This window comes from Lygodium microphyllum, chromosome 26, assembly GCF_053477565.2.
Source record: "Lygodium microphyllum isolate KBCC chromosome 26, Lygodium_microphyllum_v1.1.10, whole genome shotgun sequence".
Taxonomy (NCBI): domain Eukaryota; kingdom Viridiplantae; phylum Streptophyta; class Polypodiopsida; order Schizaeales; family Lygodiaceae; genus Lygodium; species Lygodium microphyllum.
This window is the reverse complement of record NC_141160.1, coordinates 97,421,038-97,435,845: the sequence shown is the minus strand read 5'-3', so window position 1 is coordinate 97,435,845 and position 14,808 is coordinate 97,421,038.

Below are 14,808 nucleotides of genomic sequence, written 5' to 3'. Positions count from 1 at the left end.
CAACTAACTATTTTTCTACTGATTAATAAGCTCAAACTAATTAAATTAATGAATTAATTTATTAAAATAAATAATCATTTTTTACGTCGACCAATTAATTAATTTAGTTTAGTTAAAAATTATTTTGAAAATAAATATATAAATTATTTTAGTTAAATTAACTTAATATATTATTTTTATTTGAAATTAAAAGTAACTAATTTTTTATACTTGCTAACTATTTTTATACTAATTGAAAAGCTAACACTAATTAACTTAATATATTAATTTTAATTTAAATAAAGTAAGTAAATATAACTAATTATTTTTTGATTAACTAACTAATTAAACTAGTTTAATTAAACTTTATTTTTAAAATGAATATTTAGATTAGTTTAGTTAAAATTAACTTAGTTTTTTTTAGTTTAAATTAACTAAAAACTAACTAATTACTAACTAACAACCCTTGAGCCCCCCGCAAACTCTGCCTCGGCCTCGCTAGCACCGAAGCCTCGCTTAGTCCACCCAACTCTGCATTGTGGTGTTGCTACTCGTCCAACTCCGCCTGGTGGTGGTGTTATTGTCGTTGTTGGTGGCTTTGATGCAGTGGTGATCATGTCTGGCTATGATGGATCTGTGGTGGCATACTGGTTGTCAAAGGTGTTGGGGCTAAAGGTGCCTATGCCTAACCGCCCATGTATTACACTCACAGTACTACATACCTGTACGCTACAGGTGGCGATCACCCATCATTATCACTTTATTCTTTATTCTTTCAATGACATTTAAATAAAGAAAGGTCGGTCACACATTGTGATGGTTGGAGTTCCCACATCTTGTGTCTCTTATTCTTGCTCTCTTGCTCCTTTCACCATAGCTCTTGCTTTTGCTTATGTACTTCCACTTAGGGCTCAATCCCTTCAATTGGTATCAAAGCTGAGATCGAGATGCTCTTCCCTTCAGTTTTACAGTGCTATCATAAAATAACGACAACTGTTACTTCATTGTTTGAGCTCCATTAATGCTCATGCACCTATACATTGATGCTGAGATGCTTGTACATGTCTTGAGATGCTTATTGGATAAGTTTGAGCTTTCTTTGCTCAGTTTGAAGCAGGGTTCTTTGTTGTATATACAATGGGTAGCCGTAAGTATTTCACTTGAAAGCCTTATGCATTGAAGGCTTGCATGCTTCTCGAGTACGACATATGCTAATGTACATACTTAGCACTGATTTGTGGACTTAGACATGCCTATGGTGACATTTAAGACTCCGTTTTGAGCCACATTAAATGCTTTGGAACTTTGCTTTTATGCTTCAATTGCTTCCATCATTGCCAATGGGTTTGAAGAATATAATGGGTTTTATGCTTTTGGCTTATGCTTCATGTACCTTGGATGCTGTGATGTCACGAACTTAGTGTCTTGGGCTTGCATTGCTCATTTGGCACTCGACTTTTATTCGAATGGAAGTTGTTCGCCTTTATATATCGAGCCACATTTGACACTTAGATATACTACAGAGCATTTGGTTTATGCAGTTGATGTTATGGTGTGATAGTTGAATTTAGTGTAATATGTGCATAATCTCTTCATGCTATATGTATGCAGTTGATGCCTATAGTGGGCTAATCTAGCTTTTGTTTTGGGCCAACACGTATCTCTGTCACACTATTATTAATGATGTATTCATCTTACATGTCTAGGTATTGAGCTTATATTGTCATTTCTCAAACAATTGTGCCTTTGGCAAGTCTCTTCCATTATCTATGACACCTATTATATGCATGAAAATTATGCTTATGGGATGTATCTCAATCTAACACATTGACCTTTGACAATTCTCGATGTTGGTTGCATATTCACTCATTACTACTTGTAGCTCTTTCCTAGCACTTGCAATTTGTATTTTATCAAAGATAGCTTATACTACTTGGCTTGGATGTCTTATTGATATATTCTATTTTCAATATGTTGTAATTGCAATTTACTACACTGTTTATGAGAGCAACCACCCCCTCTTGACAATATTTTGCTTGCAGTTTGTGAGAACATCTCATTATTTTGGCAGTATCTCTTGTCTCCTACTTGATTTGGTAGTTGTTTTGGGGCTGATTTGTAGGAAATTACAACATCATGTTTTTCCCTTTTGTGCACTTGCTTGGTCTCATTATGGCCAGTGGTTCTCATGATAGTAATATCTTCAATATTGAAAAAATAGATGGGGCCAACTATAGCTATTGAAAGACATAGATATGGCAAGTTTTAATGTAGAAATTGCAAGTTAGACCATTGAAAAATGAGGGTGCCAAACCTAAAAACATTGGGATCAAAACACTAGATGAGGTATGCAAGTCCACAATCATTTTATCACTCTCTAAGAAAGTTCACTACAATGTTGTAACTAACAATAGGACCACATATGACCTTTCAACACAGATTAAGAATCTTTATGACAAGCAGAGTCCTACATCTCAAATGTATTGGTTGAAACATTTTATGGACCTTCGCATGAAGGAAGGGATTTTTATATATGCAAATTTGAATGAGTTTTGCTCCATCATTAACCATCTAGCTTCCAAGGAGATTAAGTTCAAGGATCCTTTGCATCCTTTATTTTTGCTTGGCACTCTACCTGAGCCATTGGACACTTTCTGTATGGCTCTATGTGCTAATAGCTCAATGGATGGGCTTAAGTTGTAGGATGTTGAGAGTACCCTCTTGACAAAAGAGGTGAACAAAAAGAATGTAGATGCTTCCTATACATCACATGCATTGACTATGAGAGGCCAAGAAGATGGAAATAGCCATGGTAGAGACTCTCAAAGGTCTTAGTTTAGGACGTGTGGACTGTCTCGCAATAATTCATGTGGTCATAAGTCTAGTCTTACTTGTCATTATTGTGGAAAAGTAGGTCATATTCAACCACAATGCCATAAGATGCACAAAGACAAGTACAAGGAAAAGAAAAATGGTAAAGTACAAGAAAAAAATGATGATCACAACATTGTACCTGGCAAGTCTAGCATCAAGATTGAGAAGAGTAATGTGGTGTAGCTTGATGTGTCTAATGATCTCATTTTATCATCCTCTTTCTTAGATGCTTCACAGATAACTGATGCTTTGTTAGGATATACTCAGTATTGGTTCATATATTCAAGGGCTTCCTTTCATGTGACCCCTCATAGAGAGTGGTTTCACTCCTATCATAGTATAACTAGATGTGTTTGTTTGGGTAATCACCTAGCATTGGAGATAGTTTAGCAACTTAATGTGTATGATGATCTCATATTTACAGCCTCTTCCTTGGATGCGTCATAGATAACTGATGCTTTGTTAGGCTATACTTAGTATTTGTTGATATATTTAGGGGCTTTCTTTCATGTGACCCCTCATAGAGAGTGGTTTCACTCCTATCATAGTATGATTGGATATGTCCATTTGGGTAATGACCTGGCATGGGAGATAGTTGATATTGGTGATGTCCAATTGTAGTGATTCAAGTAGCATGTTCACTCTTCATGATGTACATCATGTACTGGCTCTCACGAAGAGCCTTATCTCTACTGGCACCTTAGAAGATGTGAATTATTTTGTATCTTTTGGTGATTCCTCATGGAAGATTACTCGTGGGAATCTTGTTCTTGCATGTGGTGCTAGGTCTAGTACCCTCTATCCCTTGCTTATATCTAGGCCAATTGACTATGTTTTGGTACAATGGCTACAGTTCCACATGTATCTCTTTGGCATCATCACTGCGAGCACATTTCTTTGAAAGAAATGAAAATGCTTACCAGAATGCAATATCTTTTGCCCCTAAACTTTTTGAGTCTTGTGATCATTGTTTACATGGTAAGTAGATTTGTAGTATGCATAAGAAGTCTAGTATGAAGTGCATAAACGAGCCTTTGGCTCTTGTTCACTCAGACATATGTGATCCCATGCCCTATCAATCGCTAGGTGGTGTGAAGTACTTTGTCATCTTCATTGCTGATTACTCACATAAGGTCTAAACGTACCCTATTAAGCAAAAATCAAATGTCTTATCTACCTTGCAGCGTTGGCTTTCTCTTGAGAACCAATCTAGGTATAGACTGAAATACTTAAGGTCACATAATGGGAGTGAGTATGTCTCAAAAGCTATTGAGCTTAGTTTTGCGATAGTGGGGTATTAAGAATTAGTTGACTACTCCTTAGAATCCTCCCCAAAATGGTATTACCAAATGCTTGAACATGATGATTCAGGAGAGAGAGTCCACACTCTCTTAGCCAAGTAGGCTTACTGCAATACTTTTAGGCTAAGGTAGTTACTACTATCATATGCTTTATTAACATATCCCTTTACACTAGTATTGATTCCCAGGATGCATGGGAGATGTGGACTAGGAAACCTCCATCATATGCTCATTTGTGTATCTTTGGTTGTGAGGCATTTTGCCAAGTTTTTAAGGACAAGCACAATAAGCCGAATCCTAAGTCTGTGAAATGCATCTTTCTTGGTTATGGGGATGCAGTTGAGATGGGTTGTCACCTATGGGATCCGCAAGCTCGCCATGGCTATCCACAGCCATGGTATAGTTTTTCATGAGGAAAAGATGCATAAGCAGCATGAACAGGTAGTTGAGGTACTCCTAGTGATCTTTCGAGAGGAGCCTCCTACTCTTGTATAGCCTACATCAGTTGATGCTCCAGTGGCCCAAGATCCACATGTTGTGCAGAATCAGCCTATTTTGAGACGTTCTACTAGAGCTAGATGTCAACCTGAGTGCTTTACACCACCCTCCATGTATTATGTTATGGTGAAAGATGTAGGTAAGCATCTCTCTTATGATGAGGCCATGCACAAAGATTATAGTCACTCATGGGATAGGGCTATGAAGTCGGATTTTGGCTCCTTAAAGACAAAACCATACGTGGGATTTCGTTCCTTTTCCTAGTGGCAAGAAGGCATTGCCATGCAAGTAGGTATACAAGTTGAAAAGGCTCCTTGGATGCCCAAGCCTACTTATAAGGCCAGATTGGTAGTTAAGGGTTTTAAGTAGGAATATGGTATTTGACTTTGATAAATTCTTTTATCATGTGGTCAAAATGGTAACCCTATGCTTGGTACTAGCATTGGTTTCTCAACTAAACCTGAACCTTTATCATATGAATGGCGAGATTGTTTTTCTATATGGAGACTTGCATGATAAGATTCATATACAACAACCTAAGGGCTTTGAGGAAAAAGGTAGGGAACACCTAGTGTCCAAGCTGAGAAAGAGCCTTTATGGCCTTAAGCAAGCACCTAGGGAATGGTACCATAAGTTTGATACTTTTATGCATTTATAGGGATATAGCCATAGTGTTGTGGATCCATGTCGATACACAAAGATGGTTCGTGATGGTAGCCTTATGATTTTGGTACTCTATGTGGATGATATACTTATTGCTAAGAGAGCTCATGATGAGCTAGATGCCTTGAAAACTCAACTCTAGGAGAGCTTTGAGATGGAGGACATGGGATAAGCCTCACATATTCTTGGGATGCACATCACACGCGATTGTTCTAAGGGGCTCTTTTATCTGTCACAAAAGGAGTATATACAGAAAGTCCTTGAGTGGTTTCATATGCAAGATGGTAAGCCTATTGATTATCCTCTTCCTTCTCATCTGAAGGTTAGTCAAGTTGATTGTCCGTAATCTATGTTGAGTGGAGAAGGCCAAGATGGATAAGATCCTTTATGTATCCATAGTGGAAAAATTTGATGTATGCCATGATAGCCACTCATCCTAACATAGCATTTGTAGTGAAAGTTGTGGCACACTATATGACTACACCTAGCAAACAGCATTGGAATGATATGAAGGGCATCATGAGATATCTGAAAGCCACAATGTAGATATGTGTATATCTTGTGATGGCCAAGATATAGGAGTTATGGGGTACACTAACTCTTATTATGCAAGACATGCAGATAGTAGGAAGTTCACCTCTAGCTATATTTTCACCTTTGCTGGAGATGTTGTTTCTTGGATGTCCAGGGTGCAAAAATGCACAATCCTCTCTACTACCAAGGCCAATTATGTTGCAGCCATTAAGGCTTGCAAGGAGACTCTCTGGTTAAGACTGTCTAGTAGCAAACTTTACTATTACTGATGTGGCTCCTATACTGCATTTGGATTCTATGAATGCTATTTAATTGGCCAAGAATTTGATCTTCCATGCAAAGGCAAAGCACATTGAGGTACATCACTACTTTATCCCATAGGTCGTTGAGGACAATTCCATTGAGTTTGTTAAGATCTCAATTGACCAAAATCCTACAAATCTACTCACCAAAAGTCTCTCAACAAAGCATTTTGCTTTCCTTAGGAAGTTGATGGATGTTGGATGAGATGACATTTTTCATCATCATGTTGTACTTTATATACATTTGTACTTTGTTACTTTTTTCTCATTCTCTAGGGGCACATTCGCCTTTAAGTTGGAGATTATTGAGGGTAAAGGCACCTATGTCTAGCCACCCATGTATTAGTTACACTAACAGTACATGCACATAGCTATACACTACAAGTGGTGGGCACCCATCATTATCACTTCATTCTTTACTCTTTCAATGGCATTTGAATGAGAGAAGGTTGGTCACACATTGTGATGGTTGGAGTTTCCACATCTTGTGTATCTATGTATAAGTGTGTGTGTGTGTGTGTGTGTGTGTGTGTGTGTGTGTGTGTGTGTGTGTGTGTGATATATTGTGCTACAATTTTAATAGATAGCAAGTGTAAGTTAACTTGTATATGGAGTGATCAAAAAAGCACAAGCCCGTGTGGCTTTGAGAAGTTATAAATTACATAGTGTCATCATTACTAAGTGAAGGAGAAAAATTAGTGATGGATACTTCAAAGGACCATGTGATCAAGAATTATAAACACATAAAGTACTAACCAAGCGTGTGTCTTTAGGCTTACAAAGTTATACTAGTGAAGAGCATTTATGAATGAAAATAAATCCAAATTATCTCAATACTACTTAAATATAAGTATATGTAATAAACATACTAAAATTTTATTAAGAGTGCAATCTCAAAGAAACCCTTTTGGGTATAATTTTAAAGAATAAATTATCATATAACCATATAAAATTATTATTTTTTGTCAATGGTAGTCCCTAGGAGTAGTCTTTTCCAGGCCTGAGTGGTTGAAGGGTCTAGCTATTACCTACATCCATGTAAAAGATGAAAGTAAGAACCTTACCACCTAATTTGCATTACAAGTGTCATCTTAAGACCCAATCGTCATCTCGATCACACTTACAAAGACACTAGAGAAAACCAAATCCTAAGGACTATGTTAACATTGCTATCAAACATAAAATACTAAAGAATCAAGATTTCAAGCATACCATTGTGATAACCTTGTTATATGCCTGAATAAAAAGCCTGAAATATTTAGTTAGCTCTAATAGGAACTTAACTAGGCATCTATCTACACAAATAAGAACTAATTTAAAAATATACAAATGGGTTAGATTCAAAAAGACAACTTGAAAAAGTCATTAATAGATATATAAATGGGTTAGTTAACATTATATTTCTAATTTTTCTTTTGAGCTCTAACTCATGCTAAATGTATGCATGTGCACCCTTCAAAATACCTTTGTGTCACCTCATCAAGAAAAGTTCACTACAAAACTCTTAGGACACTTTTAATACCACCAATATAGTTATGCTTTAATTTCCAAAACCGCCCTCTCAAAGAAGCCAAAGTAGATCCTTATATACCTAGACATCTATGCAACCTTAACAAATATTCTCATAAACTACAAAAACTCACCATCAATTGAAAAGAAATACAATAGGGAATATTCATACTCATCCCTCAAATGTTAGGTGTATGTCAAAATATGCAGTAATCATGCATTTGAGTGTGTATGTGTGTGTGCATGTAGTGGCTAATGTAAAAAGTAATATCATGAAGTAGTTGCATGTGTCAGTGTACACCCTAATTATGGAATATCAAGGGGTCAAGTAAACTCTTTATGTGTATCTACACTGACCCATATATTCTCAGAGTCAACAAAAAGCATCTTAGCAATGTGGTTTTTTTTGTCCTAGGTCCATATGTAAATATTTATGCCAGCTATGAAATTCATCAACTTTTATTGCAATGCTTGGAAGACATCAAATGCAATAATGTAATACAGGGTTACCATATCAAAGAAAATATCAAATAGTAAAAATGTTTACGTGCGTGCATGCGTGTGCTTGGGTGTGTGTGTGCACCATAGTTATAAGATTTATACCAATCAATTATACTCATAATCATAACCCTTGAAAAAAATATCCTATACTCAATTCAAGGGATCCTTCTTCTGTGGCATTACTTTTGGGTTCATTTTGATCAAGTACCATAATGACCATTAGCTAGGGAATCATTTTCTTTTAGTCCTTTGTTGACTAGCCATGATTACTAATTTTCTATGACTATGAAGTTAGTATGAAAACAAGGAATTATGCATATCACAATTAGATCTCCTACTTGGACATTATGAAGGATATGACCAATTTTAAGCCATTTTAAAGAGTCATTGATGTACACGGCCCGTGGTAAGAGCACATTGCATACCATTATCATGCAGCTTAAATTTCCTACTTAAACTTTATGAAGGGTATGAGCAATTTTTAGCCCTCTTAAAGAGTCATTGATATATGGCGCCCATAGAAAAAGTAAAGTACATACCATTACCATTATCATGGATATGTTATATTTCCAATATGTACAAGGCAGACTATACTAGTACAGAGGATTAAGAGTCAGATTGTCTTTGTACTGACAATAAGATCTACACTATTCACCATCGACATGTACATCTAAAATAGGATAATAATGAGAAGAGTACTCTACATGTAAACTTTCTTATGGGCACAATCATGCAAGTAGCTCCAAATTAGAGCCTATATTCGAGGAGCATGAGTATTAACACAATGCTTACCCCATTGAAGGCCATATATTCCTCCTTATTTTGTGGTATCATAATCTTATCTAAAGGTGAATGTACATTTGGTAAAAAAATCCAAGTAAACAAGCTATGTGTGACCTGAGATCTATGGGTTGAAAATGTGCCAATAAAGAGTAATCATGCTTACGAGTGTTGTGTACTATAATTGTTGAAGCGTGTCTATGTACATTTATACATCTCTCTCTCTCTCTCTCTCTCTCTCTCTCTCTCTCTCTCTCTCTCTCTCTCTCTCTCTCTCTCTCTCTCTCTCTCTCTCTCTCTCTCTCTCTCTCTCTCTCTCTCTCTCTCTCTCTCTCTCTCTCTCTCTCTCTCTCTCTCTCTCTAAGGTGAATGTACATTTGGTAAAAAATCCAAGTAAACAAGCTATGTGTGACCTGAGATCTATGGGTTGAAAATGTGCCAATAAAGAGTAATCATGCTTACGAGTGTTGTGTACTATAATTGTTGAAGCGTGTCTATGTACATTTATACATCTCTCTCTCTCTCTCTCTCTCTCTCTCTCTCTCTCTCTCTCTCTCTCTCTCTCTCTCTCTCTCTCTCTCTCTCTCTCTCTCTCTCTCTCTCTCTCTCTCTCTCTCTCTCTCTCTCTCTCTCTCTCTCTCTCTCTCTCTCTCTCTCTCTCTCTCTCTCTCTCTCTCTCTCTCCATATATATATATATGGAGAGAGAGAGAGAGAGGAGATGAGAAAATTCATTTACCATGACATGCATACATACATACATACACACGCACATGAATGTGTGTGTGTGTGTGTGTGCGCGTGCATACATGCGTGCACCCACAGTCTTTGATAAGTTTTGTTTTCTTTACTCGTGTTTTATTTGTTTCCAATTGACTATCTTGGATGGGTTATATTGTTGTTAGGATGATCCATTTGGCATTTTCTTTGTGAAGTATAACTAGAACCCCTATGAGCAAGTAAGCCCACTGTCCCTAGAAGGGTAGTAGATAGTATTTCTTGTGGTTTTAGAGGTTTCAATCAACTACTCAAAAGACCCTCAAGAATACGAAGGGAACTCCACACACATCATATCAGAGTGCGGTCAAGGTGACAAGCTTTATGTATTGTTTGGCTAAGAACATGGGTGTTTATAATCAATTGACCTCAAAACCTCATCATTTGATTGAAAGCCTAAGCATCCATCAAACAATAGTCACATATCATCCCCATATCGTACATCTCTTCTTCAATCAAGATTTGCAAATGATGTTATGTCCAAGTCAACAAGCATATGGACTTGCATACACACGGATTTCACCTACACGATAATTGCACATTGTCAAAGAGACAATCAAAAGGGGGCTTGACTTGATAGATGACATGTCTCTTGATAGAGGTACCATATTTCAATTGAGGTCTTGGTCGAGCTAGCCCATGAATCTTACATATCATAGAAATACCCCACCTTCATAAAAGTACCCAACATCAAGATAGGTACCCTACCTCGATAAAGGTATCCAACCTCAATATAAGTACCCTACAATATTTGAGATGGTCCAACAAACACTAGATGATCATCTAAGTTGCATTTATGTAGTCACATTATTTAAATATATTTTATACATTTAATGCAACCTTATAAAGCATATATAATATCTTAATTATTGCATTTTCACTAATCTTTCATATAAAAGACTATTTCATAAAAAACATGTTTTCATATGATTAGACTCAAAAGGTTATTTGCAGCCATGATGTCATATTCATTGAGGAAAAGATAAATATGAAATCAAAGCAAGTAGTTCAAATACACAAGGTGATCTTTCAAGAGGAGCCTCCTATTACAATACAACTTACCTAGGTTAGACACTCTACTGCAATTATTGATGGTGCAATGGCCCAAGATCCACCTATTACGCAAGATCATGATGTTGGACAAAGAGGATAGGTAGTATATGCCCCACAACCAGTCTTGAGATGCTCCTCTAGAGCCTCTCGTCTTCTTGATCATTTTGAACCCTCTATGTATTATACCATAGTGACAAATTATGGTGAGCCACTCACTTATGAGGAGGCTATGCATAGAGGTGATAGTCACTTTTGGAGAGGGCTATGCACTCTAAGTATGATTCGTTGTTGCAAAAAAATCATACATGGGATTTGGTTCCTTTGCCCAATGGGAAACATGCATCGCCATGCAAATGAGTATACAAGTTGCAGAGTACCCCCAGTTGCCCTAAGCTTATATATAAGGTCAATTTGGTTGCTAAGGGTTTCAAGTAGGAGAAGTTGGAACCAAGGTGCTCAAAAAGTCATATATTGGCTTTATATCATCTATGTTTCAAACAACATAATTGGGCATATATAGGATGTAAAAAATCCTACAAAAGCATGGAAAAATCTAGTGAAGTTGTTTGGTACAAATACCAAAGACAAAATCAAGAACAATTTAGAACATGTGCTCTACTCTCATACAGGTAGAGGTAGAGGTTGTTAAGCTAGAAGCCGCAATGGTGGCCATTATGGGCAAAATTAGTTCATCTTGGTTATCCTTGATAAGGCATACCGGAGATGAATTGTGCTTATTATTTTGGTCTTCTCTCTCTCTCTCTCTCTCTCTCTCTCTCTCTCTCTCTCTCTCTCTCTCTCTCTCTCTCTCTCTCTCTCTCTCTCTCTCTCTCTCTCTCTCTCTCTCTCTCTCTCTCTCTCTCTCCACACACTTTGCATCAAAGGCCACATGTTTCCAATCAAGTACTCAAATATTATTTGAATGAGCTCAAGCTTTATCACCTCTTCCAAATAGCATGCTTTTGTACTCCTCAAATAAAGTTGGCCATCAAATAGACACAAGATATTGGGGCAACTTTGTATTCTAGAAAATAACAATGTTTTCTCTATGACATTTCTTCAATAAAGAGGATGTCAATAAACCCTTTAAAAGGAGACAAATTGTCTTTAACATATAAAAACCAGCTCATACAAAGGATCGTTAATCAAAGAAGAGGTAGATAAAAGAAAGTGCGAAGAAAAAGAAAAAGTAAATGAGGCACACTCTATTCGAGTTTTGGGTCTTAATGATTACAAATATGAATAATAGTTTACTAAATGTGTTATTTCCCAAAGGCCTTATGGTATTCATAAGATTCATAGATGGCCAAATAACAAATATAATAATTGAGGGTAGTAGTTCAAACAACTTCATAAACTATACTTTGATTTAAGAACCAACTAACTATGAGTATGTGGTCTCTTTGATGAGGGATTGCAATTGCTAAAAATAAAAATGCATAGAAGTTTACCACATATCAATCTAACAAAATTTTAGATTACCACAAAATCACTTTAGCAACTCCTCTAGTTATCCATGTAGTACACACAAATTAGTGAGATGTAGAGACAAACACTAGTAATCTTAATCTAAGCACTAGTAATTTCATAGCAAACACTATTAACTCGAAAGGGAAGACCAATATTTCCAATCAATTTATTATATGGGGTTAGCATTATGGTAGTAAATCTCCTTTCAAGAAGCAAAGAAAGTTTATCTAAAAGCTTCAAAAAAATTTAAGCAACAAAGAGAAAAAATACCCAAAGTTGTCCACTAGGTGTTATGATCCATTACCTGTAAAAAGAAATATAGATTTCAAGGGCTTACAAGTTGAAGTTAATTGAAACTCACAAAGTACATTCAATATTCATGGACTAAAAAAATAGTTCAATATTGACAATAATCTCATGAAGCCTCAATATATTGTACACTCCCCTATTCAACCATATGAATCAGCAATCATATATTTTTAGAAGCATAGATTGGGACACATGATATTAAGAGGATGCCTAGTTATTAAGATACTATGAAAATATTGCCAACACAATCCACCATAGAGAACCTAACTATCAAGGACGACAATTGTTCTTAAAGTGAGAGAAGTGTCACTCAATTAAAGTGTAAATGTGAGTGATTGTCACACCTAGTAAGATAAGGTGTTCTTAGTCAAAACATAAAACATGGCATCACTCGAGTAGTTAAGTGCAATCGTATATGTGCATGAATGTAACTTAGGAAAGCATGGGGAGCATTAATATAGTAGGTTGAAAGGTTGGGAATGTTAACCAAGACTCGCTATAATAATATGCAAATCATGTAATAAGTGCAAGTTTGTGTGCTAATCACACTAAGACAATATTAGAGACTTGGTGAGTCTTACAAGTATAGTAAGCAAATGGAGAAATGGGTTAAAATCACACTGATGGATAAGCACCCACAAGGTGACAAGTTGCTTTCACCAACTTTACCTTATAGGTGGCATCACACAAAGTTGAGACCATAAGTTCATTGATCATATTCAAAATCTAGTATTATGAGTATCCACACACACACACACAGAGTTGTGCAATTAGCAAGTGCAACAAGAGAAGCAAACAAACTCATTACACTTGACAGGAACAAATAATGCAATTCAAGTTTGCCATGGTTGGAAGATGTGTCGAGCACCTCTATGCATCTTTTATTGCCATTCCATCTTATAGTTAGCATCTTTCGTCATAGAACATAGCATTCTCTCTCTCTCTCTCTCTCTCTCTCTCTCTCTCTCTCTCTCTCTCTCTCTCTCTCTCTCTCTCTCTCTCTCTCTCTCTCTCTAATCATATATATACCTAAAGATTTGTTTGCACTCAAGTTGAGTGATGTTTAATCTCCCTCGTCACCTCCCCCTAAGATGCAAGCACAACACTTGAGCATGAGGGTTAGACTTGAGCTCTTACCCTAAAAGAAAAAGTGCACACATGTACTTCGCAACAATCTTACCACCCATGCCCAAGCCAAATCAAGAGACAAGCCCATGGAAGAAATATTTGCATCAACAATTTTGTGACTTTAAAGTAGAGAGTGACTTTAGAAGACTCAAATGCCAAAGTGCTTATGCTCTTTGCGTAAGTAGAGGAAAAGCTACAACAAAAGTAACTACAACCAATTCAAAAATGAAATAGCAAACAACCAAAGTACAAAAGAAAATCAAAACAATAAACTAGACCAATAAGATACTACAAACACCATATTTTCAATAAACTAGATCAATAAGATACTACAAGCTTCTATTGCAAAAGAAGATTATCTATGCACATTTAGAAAACCTCCTTGAGGGATGGCATGAAGAAACACAAGAGAAACCAACTTACAAAGAGCACCATAGATGTTTTGAGACATGCATGCTAGAGACCAAACCAAGGCCAATGTTAAAAAGGGTTACAAGTGGATACAAGTAAATGGAAAGTCATGAAGTAATAAAAGAATCAAGCAACTTGGGAGTTTGAAAATAGAAAGATTAAACTGAAGTATCAAAGGAATCAAAATGTTTCAAAGAAACCAAACTATGGATATAAACTTACACCAACACCACTCAAAGCCCAAACAACTAGAATTGCAAATATGAAGGTAACTAGGAAGACAAACAAATGGGCAAAATATCAAGGCAGCGAAGTCATCATAAAGGAGTTCAAAAAGCTCAAGGACAATTACTTTTTGGAGCAAATGTGCAATCTATCAAGGTGGCAAAGTCACCATAGAGGTGTTCAAAAAACCGAATCATCAAGTTACTTTTGAGTCACAATATATTATGAACTTTAATGGCCTTGGTAGATGGTTTTCTTTATGGTGCTAATGGCATCTTGACATAGGTTATTTTTCGTGCCTATAGCTTTCCAAATTGGATCATAACACAACTTTAATTTGCATCGCTTCGCTCTATACACCCTAAAGGCACCTAAAAAGAATACACACACACAAAGGTACACCCTTGAGGCATGTAAAAAGAAAGCACACACACACTATCTACACACACGTGTGAAGCCAAACCACTAATGTCGAGGTAAGATAATGTTTCCCTTG